At 36.8% G+C, this 25,834-nt stretch overlaps 1 protein-coding gene and 1 pseudogene across 3 annotated transcripts in view; one reads left to right on the forward strand and one right to left on the reverse strand.

The window, feature by feature from the left end:
* ZSWIM5 (zinc finger SWIM-type containing 5) overlaps positions 1–25,834 on the forward strand; it is a 288,792-nt gene that overhangs the window by 58,236 nt on the left and 204,722 nt on the right. The gene's annotated exons all lie outside the window — the stretch shown is intronic.
* LOC309658017 (ubiquitin-conjugating enzyme E2 K pseudogene) lies at positions 171–8,427 on the reverse strand (annotated as a pseudogene). The gene has a single exon. The product of its transcript is annotated as a ubiquitin-conjugating enzyme E2 K pseudogene (transcript).

Genomic DNA, 25,834 nt, shown 5'->3' on the forward strand with positions numbered 1-25,834 from the left:
TAGAGAAAGCCCACGCACAGCAATGAAGACCCATTGCAGCCAAAAATAAATAAATAAATATTTTTTTTAATTAAAAAAAAAAAAGAATGAAACTTAAGATCTAAAACTGTAAAACTCCTAGAAGAAAATAGGGGAAATGCTCCCTGACCTGAGTCTTGGCAATGATTTTTGTGAGTGGTATAAGATAGGGGTTCAATTTTTCTTGTGCATGTGGATATCCAGTTTTCCCAACACCATTTATTGAAGAAACTATCAGTAAATATAAACTATTTTTCCCATTGAGTTTTCTTGGCTCCCTTGTCAAATATCAATATTAGTTGACCATATATGCATGGGTTTTTGATTTTCTGGGCTTTTGATTTCCATTGGTCTGTAGGTCTGTTTTTATGCCAGTACCATACTGTTTTGATTACTGTTGTTCTTCTTTTTCAAGATTGTTTTGGCTATTCTGGTTCCCTTGAGTTTCTGTACGAATTTTAGGATCAGCTTGTCAATTTTTGCAAAAAAGCCAGCTGGGATTTTGATAGGGATTGCATTGAATTTGCAGGTTTATTTGTACAAATTAGTATTGTCATTTGTATTAGTTTTCTTTTGCTGCTGTAACAAGCACCACGAACTTGGTGGCTTAAAACAACACATATTTAATATCTTATAGTTCTGGTAGTCAGAAATCTGAAATGGGTCTTTCTGGGCAAAACTCAAGTTGTTGGCAGAGCTTTGTTCCATCTGGAGGTTCTAGGGGAAAATCTCTTTCCATGCCTTTTTCCAGCTTCTAGAAGCCACATCTACATTTTGTGTCTCATGGCTCCTTCCTCCATTTTCATAGCCTATCACTCCAACCTCTGCTTCCATTGTCACATTTTCTCTCTCTGACTTTAAGCCCCTTGCCTCCCTCTTTTTTTAAAAATTAATTAATTAATTTATTTATTTTTGGTTGCGTTGGGTCTTTGTTGCTGCACGTGGGCTTTGTCTAGTTGCGGTGAGTGGGGCTACTCTTCATTGCGGTGTGCATGCTTCTCATTGTGGTGGCTTCTCTTGTTGCAGAGCACGGTCTCCAGGGCCCGCGGGCTTCAGTAGTTGCAGCCAGTGGGCACAGTAGTTGTGGCTCACGGGCTCCAGGGCGTGCGGGCTTCAGTAGTTATGGCACATGGGCTTAGTTGCGGCTTACGGGCTCTAGAGCGCAGGCTCAGTAGTTGTGGCACACGGGCTTAGTTGCTTCGTGGCATGTGGGATCTTGCTGGACCAGGGCTCAAACCTGTGTCCCCTGCATTGACAGGCGGATTCTTAACCACTGCGCCACCAGGTCCCCTTGCCTCCCTCTTATAAAGGACCCTGTGATTACATTGGGCTTATTCAGATAATCCAGGGAATCTCTATATCACAAGAACCTTGATTTAATTACATCTGCAAAGTCTCTTTTGCCAAGTTCAGAGAATCAGGACGTGGACCTTTTTTGGGGGAGGCATTATTTTGTCTACCATACCATTTTAACAATGTCTTGGGGTATTATTTATTACATCCTCTTTAATTTCTTTCAACAATATTTTGTAGTTTTCTAAGTGCAAATTCTCTACTTGCTTGGTTGACTACTCCTAAGTATTTTATTCATTTATATACTATCATAAATGGAATTGTTTTCTGAATTTCATTTCCAGACAGTTCATTTCTGCTGTATTTAAATACAATTGATTTTCGTATATTGATCTTGTACCTCTAACTTTGTTGAACTCATTTATTAGTTCTGTCAATAGAGATAATTTTTCTTCTTCCTTTCCAATCTGGAACCTGTGGTCCTTATTTTTGCAAGTCACGAAACTCAGTGTTGTTTGTGCCATAGAATGTATTGGACTAAGGGAGAGTTCCTGCTTTACATTGAACTTGGAAAACCTTTTTAATGTGCTATTAAATTATGTTATTAGAGAATGCAATCCTAGGGAAGCAAGAGTGAAAGTAAAGGGAGTGAGACAGGATATGAGGGAGAAGTAATATAAAGGTGTGTATAAAGCTGGTTACCATTTGCTATCAAGTGGCAACTGATTGCTCAATCTCCCTGAATTGCCTTATAGAAAGGGCATGGAGAATATCCTCTGGCTCCCATTTCTCATTTAACAAGTTCAGAACTGGGAAATGTTTTGCTATTAAAGGTATATTTTGCATATCCTTCTCTAATTTTAACCATTATTGATTTTACAGTTTGGGTTGTAGGGATTGTAGGATTATAGGAATTTCGCTATTGCTGTTGCTGTTCTGCATAGCCTCCAAACTTAAATACCTTAAATTCCCTGGGTATGTGATGTGGTTTCTTTCAATTACAAGATGAGAAAAAGGGATTGGCCATAGTTCATAGCCTTGTTATAATCTGTGACAACTCTTAATGGCTGGAAGCTTAAAATAAAGTAAGAACAAAGATTAAGTACATTTAAGAAAAACGATCTTTCTTTTTCGGTATCATATTCTTTTTTCTTTCCTATTATTTTTCTGTACTATTTATTTTCTATTTTCAAGATAGGTTTTGGGAGCATAAGGAGTCGTAGTATAGCAAAATAGCTTATTGTAAGATACAATAAAATACTTGCTCTTCCTCTTTACTCTTCTCTCTAGTCTCTGAACCCTTAACCTTTTCTCTCTTCTGCCTTACATTCCTGAAAAATTCAGTCCAAACCTTCGTGAAGCAAGAGAGAAAAGGAAGTTAGACAGGGAAAGAGGGAACGTAGCAGCACCAAGTGGCAGCAGCCTAAAAGGGAGTGTTAGAGCCCAGCAACTTAGATGGCCCATAGATTATGTGGGAATCTAAAAACGTCAGACTCATAGAACCAGAGAGTAGAATGGTGGTTGCCAGGGGCTAGGGAGTGAGAGAGCAGGGAGATGTTGGTCAAGGGGTACAAACTTTCAGTTGTAAGATGAATAAGTTTTAAGGATCTAATATATAGCATAATGATTATAGTTAATAATACTGTATTGTATACTGGAATTTGCTAAGAGAGTAGATCTTAAGTAGATCTTCTTACCATACATACACATACACACACAGGCACAAATGGTACTATGTGAAGTGATGGATATGTTAATTAACTTGATTGTGGTAAGCATTTCACAATGTATATGTATATTAAATCATCACATTGTATAACTTAAAAAATCATGTTGTACAACCTAAATATATACAATTTTTATTTGTCAATCATACTTCAATGAAGTTGGAAAAAAATTAGGAAATATTCCCCCCTCCAAAAAATTATTTGAATTGTACTTGCACCTATTTTGCAAGTTTGAGATTGTTTCAAAATAAAGGGAATAAATACGATATTAATCTCATATGAACTTTATTTAATAATGAGTGCTTCCATATTACCTATTTACTTTGAGCTGTTTAAGAGAATATTTTTTGTTTCTTAGCTTAACATTTCAAATCTCCAAAGTTATTTGAATAAGAGTCATTTTTAATATTTTAGTTTTTTTTTTTTTTTTTTGAAGACCACAGAAAAAAGCAATTGCCTTTATTTCTATGTTTGGGAAATAAATCTACCTGTAGAAAAATAGGAAAAAAACAAAAACAAACAAACAGAACAACAGAAGGTGACAGTAGGAAATGTACCAGAAAAAGAAAGAGATTATCACATTAAATGTAAATGAGGTAAATTTTTGAAATGAAAAATTGTACTTTTCAATTTCCTGGGCATTAGGGATGTTGAATTGTAGTTAGATGCATAAACCCTAAGGGGCTAATATGCATAAAAGTCATAGGCAAGGTATAGCTGCCTCCAAGAGCAAAGTATATAATGCTTGACCCTTAGTAACTTCTCAGTTCTTTCTCTCTCATTTGTCAAACCACAGGACAATTAAATATACCCTGATAATATAGGCAAATAGTAAACTGGGTAGAGGTGTTTGATATTTAAAATAATCCAAATATTACTAATATTACCAAGCCACCTGCCACTAAAAAAAAAAATTAATTCTAACCAACAATGGAACAAAACTGTCCACATTTTCACACAATTCCACCCTTCAAAAATATAAAGAAAAGTACATGGTTTTAGCTATTTAATATAAATAAGAAAAATCTTGTTTCCTTTGGCATCTTTAGAAAGTAACTAAACTACAACAAAAGGAGGTGATTGTATAAAGAAATTTATACTTAAGCAAACATATAGGGGGAAAAACCAGCAACTTGTGTTTAGTATGCAATAAGATCAACTACAAGAGTTTATTATTCATTAGGAAAGCCATACAAGTTTTTGGAAGAACCGCCACGTCTTAACATTACAATATATTTAATAATGGTTCTTTTATTGCTTCTAAGATTATTGAGAAGTCAAATGAAATTATGCTGAATTTATGGTTCAAAACTATTTTCCAAACACTTCACCATTATAATTTAGGATAAGTAACGCTTGAAGAAGGCAAACCTTTTATAATATGACTTTCAATATACAGCCTTACTTTAATTCATTCTGATTCCATTACATTTTTGTTATTTTTGCATTGGCCCTGAATATTTAATAAGAACTGTGTTTCTATGTGTGGAACAGCCTACACAAATCCATTTCACCCTTCATAAAATGGTCACATTAGTGTTTGAGCTTGCAAAACTAATAATTTTCAAACTTTTGAACTTAGAAGGAAATGTTTAGAAAGTCTGACTATGCACAAGAGAAGGTAAACTTTTCAATTCTCTTATTATCAGAAACATCATAATGAAAGCTAGATTTACAGCACACTTCTATTTCTATGTGCATTTGAAGTATGTAGAGTAAAATACCAACACAGCTTTCATGTGTCAATAGGGGGAAATGCAAGCAAGAGTGACTTTTAAAGGATCCAATAAAGCAATCTCTTATAAAGCCAAACTTAGGCTTAAAAAACTTCAAACAGTTGATTTCATCCTTGCAAGTTGTCAAAGAAAAATTTCATCAGTTTAAAAATAGAAAGATGTTAAATTCACTGAAAAATTAAGCTGGGTTCTTTCATTAAATCTGGGAATACTGCAACATCAAGTATTTACTGTTTTTGCAAGAGAAACAAAATTGGCAGCTCCAGTTTTACATTATTACTTACTTATATATGAAAGTTTTAAGAGTGAAGAATTGTGACAAAACATTCCAAATGGATGACCTAAAAATGGAGCAAGGGATACTGTCCCTCAGCACATTTCCCCACCAAATATAGAGAAATTTACTATTAGAATATTAGCTGTGTGTGGTAAGAGGGGAAAAACAGATATGGTGTCCCAATATGTTGACAAGGACAAAAAGGCTCTGAATAGGTCACCATCTTCAATTCTGAATAATCTCATATTTAAGAATTCTCAAATGCTTAAAATGGTGGTCTTTTCAGCTACCCATCCTAAGAAGTCAGGTACAGGCATGCAAGTAAATTCACAGCCACAGAGGATCCATGTTAAAAACAGTTAAGGTAGCTGTGATGCAACACCAATAATTTGAATGGCCCTGACACACTCAAAATATTATCTTAATTATTCAACGAAATCCTGAAGCAAACTCTTGCTAGTCTTGGTACACTGCTAAACACTAAAGTAGCATGTTTTTTCCATGGTTTTAGCTTAGCTCAAAGAATTTTTACAATATTAAGTAAGAAAAAAATTAAAGTATTTCCCCTTTTTAAATTTACAGACGTTTAATTAGCTTTATTTACAGAGCAGGGATTTTTTTCAGTCTCCAGTGGTGCCTAGATAACATCATTAGGCAAGAATGCCAGCTTAAAAGAAATCTATGCAGAATCCTAAAAATAACAGATGTTGATGCTCCTCAAGAAGGGGCAAGCTTGACTATATCAGCAGCTCTATGTCTCAGTTACTCAGAAGCAATTCTGTTGCAGTCTCTACATCTCATTATTCTGAAGACAAGGCCACTATTACCGCATTCCTATCAAAGCCCATAGCACATAGGTTTTCTATTTTTTTGGTGTATTCTGGACTAGAAACTGGTGCTCCAGCATACACATGTGCCCAAAGTCGAGGTGTCTATTTGAACATTTTGGAATTTTGTTTGTACTGATTTGCTACTACTGCATCTTGTGGATCATCTGGTTCTGCAGCTGCCAGTACTGCTTGCAATGACAATAATACCGTGCCGAGAGTCATTGCTGCTGCCCATTGATCTTTCAGGATATCCAAACAAGTAGCCCCTGTGATGGAACTAATATTAGGATGCCATATTTTAGTGATAAAACGGATCTTAGGGGGATTAAATGGATATGTTTCTGGTATTTTAATCTCTAGTTGATATCTTCCTCCTTCATATGGTGTGTCTGGAGGTCCTGCTATTTCTCCTCTTAATTCTGTAAAATTCTCATCTACAAGATCTACTTTAATTTGATTTTTGCTCGTAAAGATCTTGATTTGATTAAAAGGATGTTAATATCGACAGCTATCTGTGGTTGATGAGAGACTGTTGCCTAATTTGTCATCTTTGTACATTTCTTCTCAATTCTTGTAGAAGAGCAAGGGGATAGGATTAGGACTGCCGCTGTTCCCGACAAATATTAATAGACTGTAAGCTCTTATCCCCATAATCATACCCTTGATTTTGTCATCACCTAAACCTGCACCTTCTCCAAACTCCACTTCAAGTTTCTCAGAGTCCCAACCTCCATGGATTAAATAAATTCACTTTGGTACTCCAAACCCAGTTATTAGCTGGCTTCATCAAAACGAATATTTTAGTTTTATTTCATGTTCATTTTAAAGGTTAAATTATCAATAGTACAAACATGTATAACTCATCATTTATTTTTTAAAAATTATTTATTTATTTATTTATTTGGTTGTGCTGGGTCTTAGTTGCGGCTCACCGGCTCCCTTGGTGGCAGCACGTGGGTTCCTTAGTTGCGGCAGGTGGGCTCCTTAGTTGCGGCTCACAGGCTCCTTAGTTGTGGCATGCATGTAGGATCTAGTTCCCTGACCAGGGATCGAACCCAGACCCCCTCCATTGGGAGCACGGAGTCCTAACCACTGTGCCACCAGGGAAGTCCCTCATCATTTATTTTAAAGGATACTTGGTTATTATTCAAATGACAAGCTAAAGTTTTGAGTTTTAAAAAAATTATATCTTTCTTGGTTGTATAAATTACAGTCTTATGATTTTTAAAGCTTTGTAAATATTGTTATTTAGTATACCAATAATATATCACTTATTCTGCATAACAGTGGCAACAATAATATTAATAGCTAATACATATATAGTGAACATTTACTATGCTAGCACTGTGCTAAGTGTTTAACATGTTTTAACTTATTTCATTCTTACAATAGTCTTTTTGAGGTGTGTATTTTATTATTCTGATTTTATGGATGAGGACATGATTCCCACATAAGAATTTGTCCAAGGTCACATAACTAGTTAAGTGGCAGAGCTGAGGTTAGAACCAAGGCAGTCTGGTACCTGTGTCCAAAATCTTAATCATTATGCTATATTCAATTATGCATATTGAAAAATAAAATGAATCACTTAAGTCCAAAATAGTGATTGAGAAGGGCAAAACAAATCAATTAAGTGAAAACATTATATACTGAAATTATTTTTCCTTTCCTGTCCATAAATAAGAAAATTCAGACATAGATTTTATATATAGACTATGACAAATCATTATTGCTTTTAATAACACCCATTCTTGCCTTATACATTATATCACATTTTTAATGCATAGACTTAAAAAAAACTAGCTGATGCTGTACTAGAACAATAAATCTATTGTTGAGCCTAGTATATTAAATTAATATATCATGGACCTATTATGTATTCCTTTTTTTTTAAAATTTATTTTTTCCATGTTGGGTCTAAGTTGCTGCGCGAGGGCCTTCTCTAGTTGTGGCGAGCAGGGGCTACCCTTCGCTGCGGTGCATGTGCTTCTCACCGCAGCGGCCTCTCCCATTGCGGATCATAGGCTTCAGGCACGCAGGCCTCAGTAGTTGAGGCACGCAGGCCCGGTAGCTGTGGCTCGCGCGCTCTAGAGCACAGGCTGAGTAGTTGTGGTGCATGGGCTTCATTGCTCCACGTCATGTGGGATCTTCCCGGACCAGGGCTTGAACCCGTGTCCCCTGCATTGGCAGGCGGATTCTTAACCACTGCCCCACCAGGGAAGTCCCTCTTTTTTTAAAGAAAAATTTATTTATTTATTTGGCTGCCCCGGGTCTTAGTTGAGGCACATGGGAATTTTGTTGCCGTGTGCAGGATCTTTTTAGTTGCAACATGTGGGATCTAGTTCCTTGACCAGGGATTGAACCCGGGTCCCCTGCATTGGGAGCTCAGAGTCTTAGCCACTGGACCACCAGGGAAGTCCCCCTATTATATATTCTTACAAGATTAACTTTTTCTCCAGTAGTATAAAATGGTTGAAATTAGTGATAGTTATAATTTAAATGAAGGAAATAATTCACTTTGCAGTACAGATAGAAAAACAGGGCTTCCCTGGTGGCGCAGTGGTTAAGAATCTGCCTGCCAATTCAGGGTGCACGGGTTCGAGCCCTGGTCTGGGAAGATCCCACATGACGCGGAGCAACTAAGCCCGTGCACCACAACTACTGAGCCTGCACTCTACGGCCCTTGAGCGGCATATACTGAGCCCACGTGCTGCAACTACTGAAGCCCACGTGCCTAGAGCCCATGCTTGGCAACAAGAGAATCCACTGCAATGAGAAGCCCACGCACCACAGCGAAGAGTAGCCCCTGCTCGCTGCAACTAGAGAAAGCCCGTGCACAGCAATGAAGACCCAATGCAGCCAAAATAAATAAATAAGTATTTTAAAGAAAGAAAGAAAAACAGGTGACTTCATAAATGGGGAATATATTGTTGATTTTCTTCACCTCATTTTTAATTGTCTTTATGATTTACCAGTAGCAATTTAGTTAGTTTCGATTTTCATTACATTATGGAATTTGTTAGAAAGCAGTAGAAGGAAGAAAAGAGGCCGAACATTTAGAAGTGTTACTGATGAGTGGGTTATAAATTCATTTTATGAGTGATTTACGGGAATTCCCTGGCGGTCCAGTGGTTAGGACTCGGCGCTTTCACTGCCAGGGCCTGGGTTCGATCCCTGGTTGGGGAACTAAGATCCTGCAAGCTTCACGGCCCAGCCAAAAAAAAAAGTGATTTATATGATGGTTGTAATCTAAATATGCAGTTCATTTACTAACTGCTCCAAACCCTGTGATCCTAGAGGCTCTGGGAAGATCATAAGGACATGCTGTGGGAGAGAAACGTGTGCAACAATCTTTGTAGCTCCTTTTATGGCAGAATATTTTCTCCCAGAGATCAGCTGCAGGAGGTAATATATCTGAAGTGCTTGTTGAAGTATAAAGTTCTGTATTGATATTAGTTGTGACTTGTCTAAGGTCTTGTGTGATATATTTGCTACAGAACTGTAAATTAGAAATTTTTTCAGTTTTCTGCAAAATAAAATATATCATTTTTTTAAAGAACATATTTTGTTCATTTTAGCTCACTCCACTAAGAATATATTTGTAGTACTAATTTGGCACTGGGTTCTTCAGTTATTATAATGTTGCTTTTAATGAACATATGTGCTATTTATTACAACTGAGGTTGGCATTTTATCTCCTTTTTTGGGCAGATTAATTTTTTTGAGAGGAAAGTACAACTATTAATATTAACTCAACAAGTATGGTCAAAACAAAGTATAGGGTTGCCCCCAAACAGAATCCTGTTTGTTCATTTTTACAACCCTTTGGGTTGCATTTTGGATTCAGCATTGAATGGATCATCTTTCCTTTAATTTGAACATTACATCTGTGTACACACCTATAAGCATTCTTATAATATGAAAAGCTGTCCCCCTGCATTTTTGGATATTATGAATTTAGGCAGATTTTAAAAAGAATTTTTAGGCTGAAAAATTCATATAATGAAATTTATGATTCTTTAAAGCAGCAGGTGAGTGAAAAAGGTAAACTCTTACTTGAACAGCCTCATTTAAATATCTTTTACCTTTTTGTGTTATAAAAACAACTGTAATTCCGAATAACTTTGTAAAAATTTTCTTAAAATAATTTGCTAAGCAGTTGGTTAAATTTCTTTGAAAGTATATTAGTTGAATTATTCATAATTAACAAAAACTGGTTACAGTGATATAATGTTCCATACAGCATATAATATTCCTCAGCATTTTTCTTGATAGTATTGGTTAATGTTCACTCTCAGGAAGCCCCTTAGATCATGCTTTATCTCCTTTGTACTTTTGTACTTCTGTGATCCTTATGGGGTTATGGAATATAATAATATGACCTTCTATCTTATAAAAATAGACTGAACTATTTCTGAAAGAAGTGTAATAGTCAGCAGAGCTGCAGCCAGAGAGGCTTTCACAGGGTTGATAGGCTGTGAAACTGTTGAATGGACTTTGGTTTCAAAGACATCTGTTTTAAATTAATCTTGGTCAGATACATGCCATTGTAGACAGTTCAAATGCAGTTGACTTTCTGACCTTAGAACAAAGAAATACCGTACAATAATTGTTTTCAATATAAAATTAATTTTTTTGAGTCTTAGTTGCTGTGGTGTAGTACTGGAGCTCACTGAAAAGACAATGGAGGAGAGTATTTGACATTTTATTGATTTTTTTAAAGAAAGCTTGATTGTAGGGAATTGAAAATGTATATGGAGGAACATAGGCCATTCTGGAAGCCAACATGTAGAAGTTGTTCCGTTGGCAGCATTTTTCAATAACTGATATAGCAGTTAATTGTTTGAATAAATCCTTGTGTTGAAATTTCTTAGTTCTACACAATGTTCTTTGTGTTTTTTTTTTTTTGGCTGCACTGGGTCTTCGTTGCTGCACTCGGACTTTGTCTAGTTGCGGTGAGTGGGGGCTACTCTTCATTGCAGTGCATGGACTTCTCACCATGGTGGCTTTTCTTATTGCTGAGCACGGGCTCTAGGAACGTGGGCTTCAGTAGTTGCAGCCCGTGGGCTCAGTAGTTGTGGCTCACGGGCTCTAGAGTGCAATCTCAGTAGTTGTGGTGCATGGGCTTAGTTGCTCTGCAGCATGTGGGATCTTCCCGGACCAGGGCTTGAACCCATGTTCCCTGCATTGGCAGGCGGATTCTTTTATTTTTTATTTGTATTTTTTTTAACATCTTTTTTGGAGTATAATTGCTTTACAATGGTGTGTTAGTTTCAGATTTATAACAAAGTGAATCAGCCATACATATACATATATCCCCATATCCCCTCCCTCTTGCGTTTCCCTCTCACCCTCCCTATCCCACCCCTCTAGGTGGTCACAAAGCAGCAAGCTGATCTCCCTGTGCTATGCAGGTGCTTCCCACTAGCTATCTATTTTACATTTGGTAGTGTATATATGTCCATGCCACTCTCTCACTTCGTCCCAGCTTACCCTTCCCCCTCCCCATGTCCTCAAGTCCATTCTCTACGTCTGCATCTTTATTCCCGTCTTGCCCCTAGGTTCCTCATCACCATTTTTTTTTTTTTAGATTCCATATGTATGTGTTAGCATACGGTATTTGTTTTTCTCTTTCTGACTTACTTCACTCTGTATGACAGACTCTAGGTCCATCCACCTCACTACAGATAACACAATTTTGTGTCTTTTTATGGCTGAGTAATATTCTATTGTATATATGTGCCACATCTTTTTTTTGGGGGGGGGTGCATGTATCTTTTATTTTTTTATTTTTATTTTATTTTTAAACATCTTTATTGCAGTATAATTGCTTTTCAATGGTGTGTTAGTTTCTGCTTTACAACAAAGTGAATCAGTTATACATATAGATATGTCCCCATATCTCTTCCCTCTTGTGTCTCCCTCCCTCCTACCCTCCCTATCCCACCCCTCTAGGTGGTCACAAAGCACCAAGCTGATCTCCCTGTGCTATGCGGCCTCTTCCCAATAGCTATCTATTTTACGTTTCGTAGTGTATATATGTCCATGCCACTCTCTCACTTTGTCCCAGCTTGCCCTTCCCCCTCCCCGTATCCTCAAGTCCATTCTCTAGTAGGTCTGTGTCTTTATTCCCATCTTGCCCCTAGGTTCTTCATGACCATTTTTTTTTTTTAGATTCCATATATACGTGTTAGCATACAGTATTTGTTTTTCTCTTTCTGACTTACTTCACTCTATATGACAGACTCTAGGGCCATCCACCTCACTACAAATAACTCAATTTCATTTCTTTTTATGGCTGAGTAGTATTCCATTGTATATATGTGCCACATCTTGTTTATCCACTCGTCTGTTGATGGACATTTAGGTTGCTTCCATGTCCTGACTATTGTAAATAGAGCTTCAGTGAACATTTTGGTACATGACTCTTTTTGAATTATGGTTTTCTCAGGATATATGCCCAGTAGTGGGATTGCTGGGTCATATGGTAGTTCTATTTTTAGTTTTTTAAGGAACCTCCATACTGTTCTCCATAGTGGCTGTATCAATTTACATTCCCACCAACAGTGTGCCACATCTTCTCTATCCATTCATCTGTCGATGGACACTTAGGTTGCTTCCATGTCCTGGCTATTGTAAATAGAGCTGCAATGAACATTGTGGTACATGACTCTTTTTGAATTATGGTTTTCTCAGGGTATATGCCCAGTAGTGGGATTGCAGGGTCGTATGGTACTTCTATTTTTAGTTTTTTAGGGAACCTCCATACTGTTCTCCATAGTGGCTGTATCAATTTACATTCCCACCAACAATGCAAGAGGGTTCCCTTTTCTCCATACCCTCTCCAGCGTGTATTGTTTGTAGATTTTTTGATGATGGCCATTCTGACTGGTGTGAGGTGATACCTCACTGTAGTTTTGATTTGCATTTCTCTAATGATTAATGATGTTGAGCATTCTTTCATGTGTTTGTTGGCAATCTGTATGTCTTCTTGGAAGAAATGTCTATTTAGGTCTTCTGCCCATTTTTGGATTGGGTTGTTTGTTTTTTTTGATATTGAGCTGCATGAGCTGCTTGTAAATTTTGGGGATTAATCTTTCTCAGTTGCTTCATTTGCAAATATTTTCTCCCATTCTGAGGGTTGTCTTTTCATCTTGTTTATATTTTCCTTTGCTGTGCAAAAGCTTTTAAGTTTCATTCGGTCCCATTTTTTAATTTTTGTTTTTATTTCCATTTCCCTAGGAGGTGGGTCAAAAGGGATCTTGGTGTGATTTATGTCATAGAGTGTTCTGCCTATGTTTTCCTCTAAGAGTTTGATAGTGTCTGGCCTTACATTTAGATCTTTAATCCATTTTGAGTTTATTTTTGTGCATGGTGTTAGGGAGTGTTTTAATTTCATTCTTTTACATGCAGCTGTCCAGTTTTTCCAGCACCACTTATTGAAGAGGCTGTCTTTTCTCCACTGTATATTCTTGCCTCCTTTATCAAAAATAAGGTGACCATGCGTGCGTGGGTTTATCTCTGGGTTTTCTATCTTGTTCCACTGATCTATATTTCTGTTTTGTGCCAGTACCATACTATCTTGATTACTGTAGCTTTGTAGTATAGTCTGAAGTTCAGGAGCCTGATTCCTCCAGCTCCATTTTTCTTTCTCAAGATTGCTTTGGCTATTCGGGGTCTTTTCTGTTCCCATGCAAATTGTGAAATTTTTCGTTCTAGTTCTGTGAAAAATACCTTTGGTAGTTTGATAGGGATTGCATTGAATCTGTAGATTGCTTTGGGTAGTATAGTCATTTTCACAATGTTGATTCTTCTAATCCAAGAACATGGTATGTCTCTCCATCTGTTTGTATCATCATTAATTTCTTTCATCAGTGTCTTCTCATTTTCTGCATACAGGTCTTTTGTCTCCCAGGTAGGTTTATTCCTAGGTATTTTATTCTTTTTGTTGCAATGGTAAATGGGAGTGTTTCCTTAATTTCTCTTTCAGATTTTTTCATCATCAGTGTATAGGTATACAAGGGATTTCTGTGGATTAGTGTTGTATCCTGCTATTTTACCAAATTCATTGATTAACTCTAGTAGTTTTCTGGTAGCATCTTTAGGATTCTCTATGTATAGTATCATGTCATCTGCAAACAGTGACAGCTTTGCTTCATCTTTTCCAATTTGGATTCTTTTTATTTCTTTTTCTTCTCTGATTGCTGTGGCTAAAACTATGTTGAATAATAGTGGTGAGAGTGGACAACCTTGTCTCATTCCTGATCTTAGCGGAAATGGTTTCAGTTTTTCACCATTGAGAACGATGTTGGCTGTGGGTTTGTCATAAATGGGCTTTATTATGTTGAGGTAAATTGCCTCTATGCCTACTTTCTGGAGAGTTTTTATCATAAATGGGTGTTGATTTTTGTCGAAAGCTTTCTCTGCATCTATTGAGATGATCATATGGTTTTTATCCTTCAGTTTGTTAATATGGTTTATCACATTGATTGATTTACGTATATTGAAGAATCCTTGCATTCCTGGGATAAACCCCACTTGATTATGGTATATGATCCTTTTAATGTGCTGTTGGATTCTGTTTGCTAGTATTTTGTTGAGGATTTTGCATCTATGTTCATCAGAGATATTGGCCTGTAGATTTCTTTCTTTGTGACATCTTTGTCTGGTTTTTGTATCAGGGTGATGATGACCTCATAGAATGAGTTTGGGAGTGTTCCTCCCTCTGCTATATTTTGGAAGAGTTTGAGAAGGAAAGGTTTTAGCTCTCCTCTAAATGTTTGATAGAATTTGCCTGTGAAGCCATCTGGTCCTGGGCTTTTGTTTGTTGGAAGATTTTTAATCACAGTCTCAATTACAGTGCTTGTGATTGGTCTGTTTATATTTTCTATTTCTTCCTGGTTCAATCTCGGAAAGTTGTGCTTTTCTAAGAATTTGTCCATTTTTTCTAGGTTGTCCATTTTATTGGCATATTGTTGCTTGTAGTAATCTCTCATGATCCTTTGTATTTCTGCAGTGTCAGTTGTTACTTCTCCTTTTTCATTTCTACTTCTATTGATTTGAGTCTTCTCCCTTTTATTCTTGATGAGTCTGGCTAGTGGTTTACCAATTTTGTTTATCTTCTCAAAGAACCAGCTTTTAGTTTTATTGATCTTTGCTATCGTTTCCTTTATTTCTTTTTCATTTATTTCTGATCTGACCTTTATGATTTCTTTCCTTCTGCTAACTTTGGGGTTTTTTTGTTCTTCTTTCTCTGATTGCTTTAGGTGTAAGTTTAGGTTGTTTAGTTGAGGTGTTTCTTGTTTTTTGAGGTGGGATTCTGTTGCTCTGAACTTCCCTCTATGAACTGCTTTTGCTGCATCCCGTAGGTTTGGGGTCATTGTGTCTTCATTGTCATTTGTTTCTAGGTATCTTTTGATTTCCTCTTTGATTTGTTCAGTGGTCTCTTGGTTATTAAGTAGTGTATTGTTTAGCATCCATGTATTTGTATTTTTTCCAGATATTTTCCTGTAATTGACATCTAGTCTCATAGCATTGTGATCAGGAAAGATCCTTGATATAATTTCAACTTTCTTGAATTTACCAAGGTTTGATTTGTGACCCAAGATATGATCTATCCTGGAGAATGTTCCATGAGCACTTGAGAAGAAAGTGTATTCCCTTGTTTTTGGATGGAATGTCGTATAAATATCAATTAAGTCCATCTTGTTTAATGTATCATTTGAAGCTGTGTGTCCTTATTTATTTTCATTTTGGATGATCTGTCCATTGGTGAAAGTAGGGTGTTAAAGTCCCTTACTATGATTGTGTTACTGTCGATTTCCCCTTTCATGGCTGTTAGCATTTGCCTTATGTATTGAGGTGCTCCTATGTTGGGTGCATAAATATTTACAATTTTCATATATTCTTCTTGGATTGATCCCTTGATCATTATGTAGTGTCCTTCTTTGTCTCTTGTAATAGTCTTTAGTTTAAAGTCTATTTTGTCTGATGTGAGAATTGCTGCTCCGGCTTTCTTTTGATTTCCATTTGCATGGAATATCTTTTTCCATCCCCTCACTTTCAGTCTGTATGTGTTCCTAGGTCTGAAGTGGGTCTCTTGTAGACAGCATATATACGGGTCTTGTTTTTGTATCCATCAGCCAGTCTATGTCTTTTGGTTGGAGCATTTAATCCATTTACATAAGGTAATTATCAATATGTATGTTCCTATTACCATTTTCTTAATTGTTTTGGGTTTGTTATTGTAGGTCTTTTCCTTCTCTTGTTTCCTGCCTGGAGAAGTTCCTCTAGCATTTGTTGCAAAGCTGATTTGGTGGTGCTGAATTCTCTTAGCTTTTACTTGTCTGTAGAGGTTTTAATTTCTCCATCAAATCTGAAAGAGATCCTTGCTGGGTAGAGTAATCTTGGTTGTAGATTTTTCTCTTTCATCACTTTAAATATATCCTGTCACTACCTTCTGGCTTGCAGGGTTGCTGCTAAAAGATCAGCTGTTAATGGCAGGTGGATTCTTTTTTTTTAGCAGGTGGATTCTTAACCACTGCGCCACCAGGGAATTCCCTACACACTGTTAAATGTGTCTTTTTTTAAAAAAAAAATTGAATCTAGAGTGGATGTGAAATATATATGATCTCTGAAGAAAATGATTGCTGTATTATGAGATAAATGTAATTACTTTTCAATAATCATGTGAAATAATGTAAGTTCAGTACTGTGCTATAAGTATTGGCAATTCTCCAGTCATTTTTAACTTAATAAGAAGTTATTTCAGGGACATTGAGTATATAACATGTCTTTTTAAAATTAAAACTGTCTTCTAATTTATGTAGTTACCTATTCTTAGGACTTAAATATTTACTTCCTAAATGTGATTCGGTATGTTTTTGAGTGAGATGGGAGGGATTATGATTAATCCCTTTACTCTTGAGGATTCAAAAAGAATTATTTCTTAAAATAGCTTTTTTTTAAAAAAATTACATACTAATTAATTACAACAAAATATAAAAGTACAGCGAAAAAAGGTAAAAGTCATCTGAACATCCTTCCAGAGAACTTTTCCAACAACAGAGCAAAATAAACAAATGAGACCTAATCAAACTTACAAGTTTTTGCACAGTAAAGGAAACCATAAACAAAATGAAAAGACAACCTATGGGATGGGAAAAAGTATTTGCAAATGATGTGACTGACAAGGGCTTAACTTCCAAAATATGCAAATAGCTCATACAGCTCAATAACAGAAAAGCAAACAACCCAATCAAAAATGGGCAGAAGACCTAAATGGATATTTCTCCAAAGAAGACATAGAGATGGCCAATGACCACATGAAAAGATCCTCAAGAACGCTAACTATTAGAGAAATACAAATCAAAAGTATAATGAGGTACCATCTCACACTGGTCAGAATGACCATTATTACAAAGTCTACAAATAACAAATGCTGCAGAGGGCATGGAATAAAGGGTACCCTCCTACACTGCTGTTAGGAATGTAAATTGGTGCAGCCACTCTGGAAAACAGTATGGAGGTTCCTCAAAAAACTAAACATACAGTTACCATATGATCCAGCAATCCCAATCCTGTGCATATATCTAGAGAAAACTCTAATTTGAAAAGATACAAGTACCCCAAGTGTTCATAGCAGCACTATTTACAACAGCCAAGACATGGAAGCAACCTACATGTCCATCGACAGATGAATGGATAAAGAAGATGTGGCACACACACACACACACACACACACACACACACACACACACACACACACAAAATGGAATACTACTCAGCCATAAAAAAGAATGAAATAGTCCCATTTGCAACAACTTGGATGGACCTAGAGATTATCATCCTAAGTGAAATAAGTCAGAAAGAGAAAGACAGATACCATGTGATATCACAATTATGTGGAAACTAAAATAGGACACAAATGAACTTATCTTTGAAACAGAAACAGACTCACAGAAATAGAGAACAGGCTTGTGGTTGCAAGGGGGAAAGCAGGGGGAAGGGATAAATTAGGAGTATAGGATTAAAGATACAAACTACTATATGTAGGGACTTCCCTGGTGGTCCAGTGGTTAAGACTCTGTGCTCCCAATGGAGGGGGCCCAGGTTCGATCCGTTGTCAGGGAACTAGGTCTTGCATGCGCAACTAAAGATCCCGTGTGCCGCAACGAAGATCCTGCACGCCACAAGGAAATCCCGCACATGGTAACGAAGATCCTGCGTGCCGCAGTAAGACCTGGCGCAGCCAAATAAATAAATAAATATTAAAAAAACAAAAACAAAAAAACTACTATATGTAAAATAGATAACAAGGTCCTACTGTATGGCACAGGGAACTATATTTAATATCCTGTAATAATCCATAATGGAAAAGAATATGAAAAACAATACATATATATGTATAACTCAGTCACTTCGCTATACACTAGAAAGTAACACAATATTATAAATCAACTATACTTCAATTAAGAAAAAAACAATTGGATAAAAAAAAAATCTTATCAACAGTGAGAAAAAAAATTCCAAATGTGTCACTAGCTCCTTGGTCTTGATTAAGTTACTTACTTTATTTAGGCAACAACATCCTTGTCTCTAATATAGGGTCATAATACCTACCTCTTAGAATTGTTGTAAGGATATTTAATGAGAGGTTACTATATGCCTGCCTCTGTGCTACATGCATTATCTCATTTGGAGGAGTAGAAGCATTCATTTCCTGGGGAAACAAATTTGGGAAGGACATTCCAAGCAGAAGGAACTAAATGTACAGCTTACAAGGTAAAAGAATGTGTGAAACAATGTGGTGTTTTTGAGAAGTGATGACTATAGCACATGTGTAAAGGGAAAGCATAAGAGAGATGATGGGAATTGAGAGGAAATTTAACTTGAACCCAGATCATCAAGGGTATGTCTTTCTAAGGAGTTTAGAATATATCCTGTAAAGCAGGTAGCACAAATTCAGTTGTTTATGGGGAGCCAGGCAGGTAAGGTACTTGAATGAATTGAAGTGGATAAGGACTGTGGTAAACTGGAAATCACAAATCACATATGCCCTGTCTTATCTAGGTGTCCTGTCCTGTGCTCCAGCACAGTTTTCTATGTAGAAATTTGGGCCTAGTGTTGCTGAATTTTCTAATTTTTTGAAGAGAAGTTACATATCCATATTTTTAATATGAAATCATATTTTCAAAGCACCTGTGTGTCTGGGGAAAAAAACCCTTCATCTTTATTTTTTACTCAACCCATAGGCTATCAGTTTATGGCCTCTGCTGTAGATAGATGGGAAGCCATACAAGCTTTTTAATAACAAGGGTGGTGACATGGCCAGGTTTGATCTTGAGATAGATCATTCTCGCCTCAGTGTGGAGAATGGATTGGTGAGAATAAAGAATGAACGTAGAAGGCTATTGTAATAGATAGAAAAAGTGAGAGAAGTGGCTAGCTTAAGGCAGTGGCACAGGGCTGGAAGTGGGAGTGGGAGATGAATTGAAGAGCTCATTTCAGTGCCGTGCTTCCCAATATTTTCATTTTCACAGACCACTGTGGATTTACTGTTTGGAAAGATTTATATCTTGCAAGTAAGACATAATAAACAATAATAACATAGTAAACAACAATAACAAATAACTAATATTATTGATCGCTTACTATATGCTAAAAGTATTCTGTGCTAAGGGCTTTATACACTTACTTAATCCTCATAGCAGTGATATAAGATAGATAATATTATCATCTCCATTTTACAAATGAAAGAAATGAGATTTAGAAGAGTTAACTTGCTTGACTAGTAAACCAAGGGGGCAGAATTTAGATCCAGAACCTGAAATTTTTTATAGCAACAAATAAATATAGGAACAATAAAGCAAGTTCTGTACTGTATAATAACAATTATTGTAATTACTAGAACTGAATTAGCTTATTTATAGTAAGTTATTAACACAACTTTTACATAAACATTATTATGTTGAAGTTATTCTGTAAAAATGTTTTTGGGTTAAACCTATTTTTATGTGAATTTCTGTAAGAGATGAAATACAACTAACTCTGGTGTAGATGGGATTTAGTACAATTGTATTTGCAATAGCATGTTATTTAAATTTTCCACATGCTATAACAGATGACTTAGCACAACACAATTTGAATTTTTCACCTTATTCTTTTCAATTTTACCTCCAGATGAATTTCATTTGATTTAGCTACTTTTAGGTTCAGCCTTATTTTGAATATGTTACTGAACTAGAATAAAAGAAAGATACATTACTCTCTTCCCAGGAGCCCTAATTCTTTATGGTTTCCACTATTGCAATGATTTTTACCATTGTGAAAATTCAAATTTTTATAGAGTTTTACAGTGTAAGAATTGCAGTTCCGCTATTTAAGGCAGCAATTGCCATATTATCGTAGAACTAAAATCAGAAAAGAATGGAACTAACATTTATTGAAAACCTTTTATATGCCAGATATGTCTAAATCCATTGTCTAAATCATCACAACAACCCTCTAAAGGTAAGTGGTGTCTCTGTTTTACAGATGGAAAAAAATACCCCCAAAGTTAAATACCTTGCTCAAATTCCCACAGCTAGTTATAGGTAAAGCCAGGATTTAAATCCAAATCTGTTTGATTTCAAAGAGAGAAGTTCTGTAACATTACTTAAAAACTATAAGCAACCCAGTCCATAAATACTTGTCACCTGGGATAATATTTGCCAAACATATGTTGACTAAAGATTGGTATCGAGATATATAAAGAACTCTTGCAATTCAGTAATAAGACAAGCAACCCAATATAATATGGGCAAAAGATGTAAACAAACACATCACAAAGATTATGCTATACAAATGGCTAATAAGCACAATAAAAAGCACTCAACATTATTAGTCATCAGGGAAGTGTAAATTAAAACCACAGTGAGATAGTATTACTGCGTTCCCACCAGAATGGCTAAAATTAAAAAGCCAAATATTGGTAAGGATGTGGAGCAATCAGAAGTCTTATACATTATTTTTGGGAATATAAAATGGTATAACCACTTTGGACAATGGTCTACAGATACACCTACCCTATGATCAGAAATTCCACTCAAGTATTTACTCAAAATAAATGAAAGCACATTTCAAAAATGTCAACAAAGGGACTTCCCTGGTGGTCCAGTGGGTAAGACTCCACACTGCCAATGCAGGGGGCCCAGGTTCGATCCATGGTCGGGGAACTAGATCCCTCATGCATGCTGCAACTAAGTCCACATGCCCCAACTAAGAGTCTGTGTGCTGCAACTAAGAGTCTGCATGCCGCAACTAAAGATCCCACATGCAGTGATGAAGATCCCGCATGCCGCAACTAAGACCTGGCGCAGCCAAAAAAAAAAAAAAAAAAAATGTCAACAAAAACCATGTACAAGAACGTTCATGGCAGCTTTAGTTGTAATAGCCCCAAACTGGAAACAGCCTTGTTGTGCATGAACAGAAGGATGGCTAAATAAACTGTTATATTCATACAATGGACTACTACTCAGCAATAAAAAGGAGCAAACTGGGGGGTGAGATGAACTGGGAGATTGGGATTGACATATATACACTACTATGTATAAAAGAGATAACTAATGAGAACCTACTATATAGCACAGGGAACTCTGCTCAGTGCTCTGTGGTGACCTAAATGGGAAGGGAATCTAAAAAAGAGGGGATATATGTGTACGTATGGCTGATTCACTTTGCTGTATTGAAACTGACACAGCAGTGTAAAGCAACTATACTCCAATAAAAAAAAATAAAGTCAGCTTTGTTTGACAATAATTTTTTAAAAAAAGAGCAAACTACTGATATGTGCAACAACATGAGTACATCTCAAAAATATTATGCTATGTGAAAAAAGCCTCACTCAAAAGAGTGCATGTTGTTTGATTTTATTATAGGAAGTTCTAAAATAGGCAAAACTAATCAATCATTTAAAAAAAAATCAGAACACTCGTTGCCTCTGGAGGGGATTGACTGGTAAGGGGCATGAGAAAACTTCCTGGGGTAATGGTAAGGTTTTATATCTTTGATTGCTTTTTAAAGTATCATTGTTCGGTGCAAGTGCATATAAGTACAATTGATTTTTGTGTATTGATCTCGTAACCTTGCTGAACTTGTTTATTTATCTCTAATAGTTTTTGTGTAGGTTCCTTAGGATTTTCTATATATAAGATCATTCCATCTGTAAATAGAGATAGTAGTTTTACTTCTTCCCTCCCAGCTTGAATGCCTTTTATTTCTTTTCTTTGCCTAGTCACCCTTTCTCAGTCACCTTTGCAGTCTGTTTCTATTCTATCCAACCTTGGTATAATTAACTGCCTTCTGGGTATGTCCACTTACGTATCTCTTTAGATCATCGGCCTCACTATGTCCAAGACTGAACTCATTGTTTCTGTCAAAGTCTTCTTCCTCTAGAGTCCCCTGTCTTGGTAGTGACATCACGTCCAACTAATTGTTTAGCCAGAAAACTGAGAATAATCCTTGACTCCTCCATTTTCCTTACCCATCATATCTAATTCACCACTAAGTCCTGATTGTCCTGCTTCCTAAATCTCTTGAATCAGTCTAAAACTTATCCTTTCTACTACCACTACCCTTGGCCAAACTACCATCATGTCTGGCCAGGACTGTTGCACTTGCTTAACTGGTTCCTCCAGAAGCTACTCTTGACTTTCACTTACCTATTCTTCACATTTTTGTCAGCATGATCTTTCTGAAAAGACAAATGTGATCATGTCACTGCCCTACTTAAAACATTCTTAAACCTTCCTGTTCAAGTCCAGCATGGACTGAGTCCCTGCCTGCTTGCTTCCCATTACTCTTTGTATTAAGATCAAAATACGGTCTGCGAGACCTTGCAAGTATGGCCTCTGCCTACTTTCCCAGACATTGTTACACTGGCTTTCTTTTGCTTCCTTGAACCAGATACCTATTGAACTTTAAGTACCAAAGGGCAGGGATCATATACCAGTGTATACTCAGGGCCTGACACATGGTTAGATACCAATAAATATTAGTTGAGTAATTACAGATTATGTGCCAAGGCGGAGATGGATATATTCATTATCTTAATTGTGATGATGGTTTCATGTATGTATGTCAAAACTTATGTCAGACTTAGTATGTCAAACATAACCTATTGTACACTTTAAATAGGTACAGTTTATTGCATGTTAATTTTTTCTCAATAAAGCTGCTAAATAAACGCCTATGTTCCTTTTTAGGGTCTTGGCACATTTTTTTTTTTAAAGATTTTATTTATTTATTTATTTGTTTGTTTGTTTTTTTGGCTGTGCTGGGTCTTCGTTGCTGTGCGCGGGCTTTCTCTAGTTGCGGTGAGCGGGGGCTACTCTTTGTTGTGGTGCACGGGCTTCTCATTGTGGTGGTTTCTCTTGTTGCGGAGCACGGGCTCTAGGTGCGCGGGCTTCAGTAGTTGTGGCACGTGGGCTCAGTAGTTGTGGCTCGCAGGCTGTAGAGCACAGGCTCAGTAGTTGTGGTGCACGGTCTTAGTTGCTCCGCGGCATGTGGGATCTTCCCCGCAGGGCTCGAACCCATGTCCCCTGCATTGGCAGGCGGATTCTTAACCACTGCACCACCAGGGAAGCCCTGGCACATTCTTTTTATTTGGAATCTTCTTTTGCTCTTCTCTGCTCACCTAATTCCTACCTATTCTTTAGTCTTTGCTTAAATATATTTCTTCAGGATCTAGCTTGGAATCCCCCTTCATATCCCACTAGATTAATTCTCCCTATTACATATCCTATCCTTCAGAGCATTTCTCATAATTATGCATAATTATGTAGTATTTGTTTAATGTCATCTTTTCACCTAAACTATAATCTTCGTGAGGATTGGGGCCATGCCTTTCTTGTTCATTAATGTATCCTAGGAATGTATTATAGGCACTGAAATATTCGTTGACTGAATTAACAAATATGTATCCATTTATTTATTCTGCACGTATCCATTGAGCCCTACCAGGAACCAGGTACTATTCTAGGTTCTGGAGTTACAGCAATGAACAAAACAGACCAAAAAAATCTCTGCACTCATGGAATTTACACTTAAGAGTCAGGACACAGACAGTTAAATAGTCAGGTGGTGGTAAACACTGTGGAGAAAAATAGAGCAGGGAAGGGGAATAAGTGGTGCTGAGGCATGTGGAGAATTGTCTCATTGCTCATAGAGACCTATAGGGATTAGAATCTGGGCATTGAGGGATGACCTAGGAGCTCTGGACTCCTTGGAGTGGTGGGGCATAAAGGGCATTATGAGATTATTGCTGCTGATAGATTTGTAAAGTACCAACCACCAGCAAGATCATTTGGGAAAAACGAAAACAGTCTACCTGACTTTAATCTCTCCCTGCTCTCAAGGAACTCACAATCTAGTTGACAAGACGTATATGTAGAAAAATAATTATGATATAAAATAGAATGTAATAAGAGTAATAGCAGAAATATAAATGTACTACAGGATTGAGAAGGCGAGAATAATTGCAAAGGTGTAGGGGCAGAAAAGAAGCTGGAAGGTAAAACGAGGTAGAGGAAGGACAAGATTTCAACCAGCAGAAATGATAGGAAGTTGCATCTTAAGCAAATGAACGTCTCTATTTGGATGCCTTTATTCTACCCCAAACTCAGCGTGTGTGTGTGTTAAGCCAGTTATTCCCCACAAACTCTGATCTTTCTCCTAATTTACCTGTTTGTGATCATTCTCCCTAATATTCAGACTATAAATGTTATAACCACCTTTGTTTCTCTCTTCCTCTAAAATAATAACCACCACAATGACTACCATTTATTGGTTAATTGCAGTGATCCAGACTCTGCTAAATCTTTTACATACAACTGGTGTGATCTGCTTCATAAAACTCAAAGTGAAAATGCAGTCTGGGTCTTATTCTCTAACAAATTAAAGCCAACCCAAGTCCCTATATGCTATATTTAGCAGAATATCACCCTTTCCCACATAATATCTGAAATACAGGCATTTCCCTTTCCACTGTATTGTCTGAAAGCTTCAAAGGGTTTGTTCATTTTAAACAGAAGGTGTATCTGATTCCCACTTCTAAGCAGGGAGGAATCTTGGTGATTCTCAGTCTGGTATTATTGTTGTTCTTTGTTACTAGGTGGTACAGGTGTCAAATAGTCATTTCCATCATCTGGTGCTGCTGGTCACCAAACAGCAAAATTTCACTGGCAAAAAGTTTTGGCAAAAGCTGGTAAGCTCCTTTCAGATGATGATGATTCCATGGAAAATTTACTCTCTCAGTGTTCCAGTTGACTTACGGTATCCCTCTTTATATACTTTTAGTTCCCAATCCTTTCAGGCATACAACACAATCCATTCTTTTATGAGACTCTGTTGTCACAGAGAAGTGCCTAGCTGAGTTTGAGTACCCTCTCAATGCAGAGCCCACAATCAATGTCTTTTTATGAGAATTCCCCATGAATTAAGCAATTTTTCCCCTACCATCCAAATGCAAAAGGCCTCTTACGGAGTTCCTCCCAGAAAGTCTTGGTTTGTTTAAGCCAATTAATTCTCCCTGGTAACCAGGAATGGAGTGTGTTACCTATCATTGAATCTCAAGGTATTTTGCTAAACTCTAATCACTAAACAAATCTTCCAGCTTTCTTTATATTTATATAAAAAGTTAAACTACTTAAGTGACCCTTTTTAGGATAAAGGTCAGTTTCTCTCTATTAAAAAAAATTATTACCAACAATTCTTAAACGTTGATGTGCATAAGATCTCTTGGGTTATTACCCACAATTGCATATTACTGGGCACCCAATTCCAGAGATTCTGATTGATTAAATCTAATGCCTGGTTATTCTGAAGCAGATGGTCTGCAGACCACCCTTGGGAAATACTGAACTATAATACAGAATTACTTGTCCCTGACCTCCCTCCTTCACGTCTTCCTCATGC

The sequence above is a fragment of the Balaenoptera physalus genome, assembly GCF_965194825.1.
Source record: "Balaenoptera physalus genome assembly, chromosome: 1".
Classification (NCBI taxonomy): Eukaryota; Metazoa; Chordata; class Mammalia; order Artiodactyla; family Balaenopteridae; genus Balaenoptera; species Balaenoptera physalus.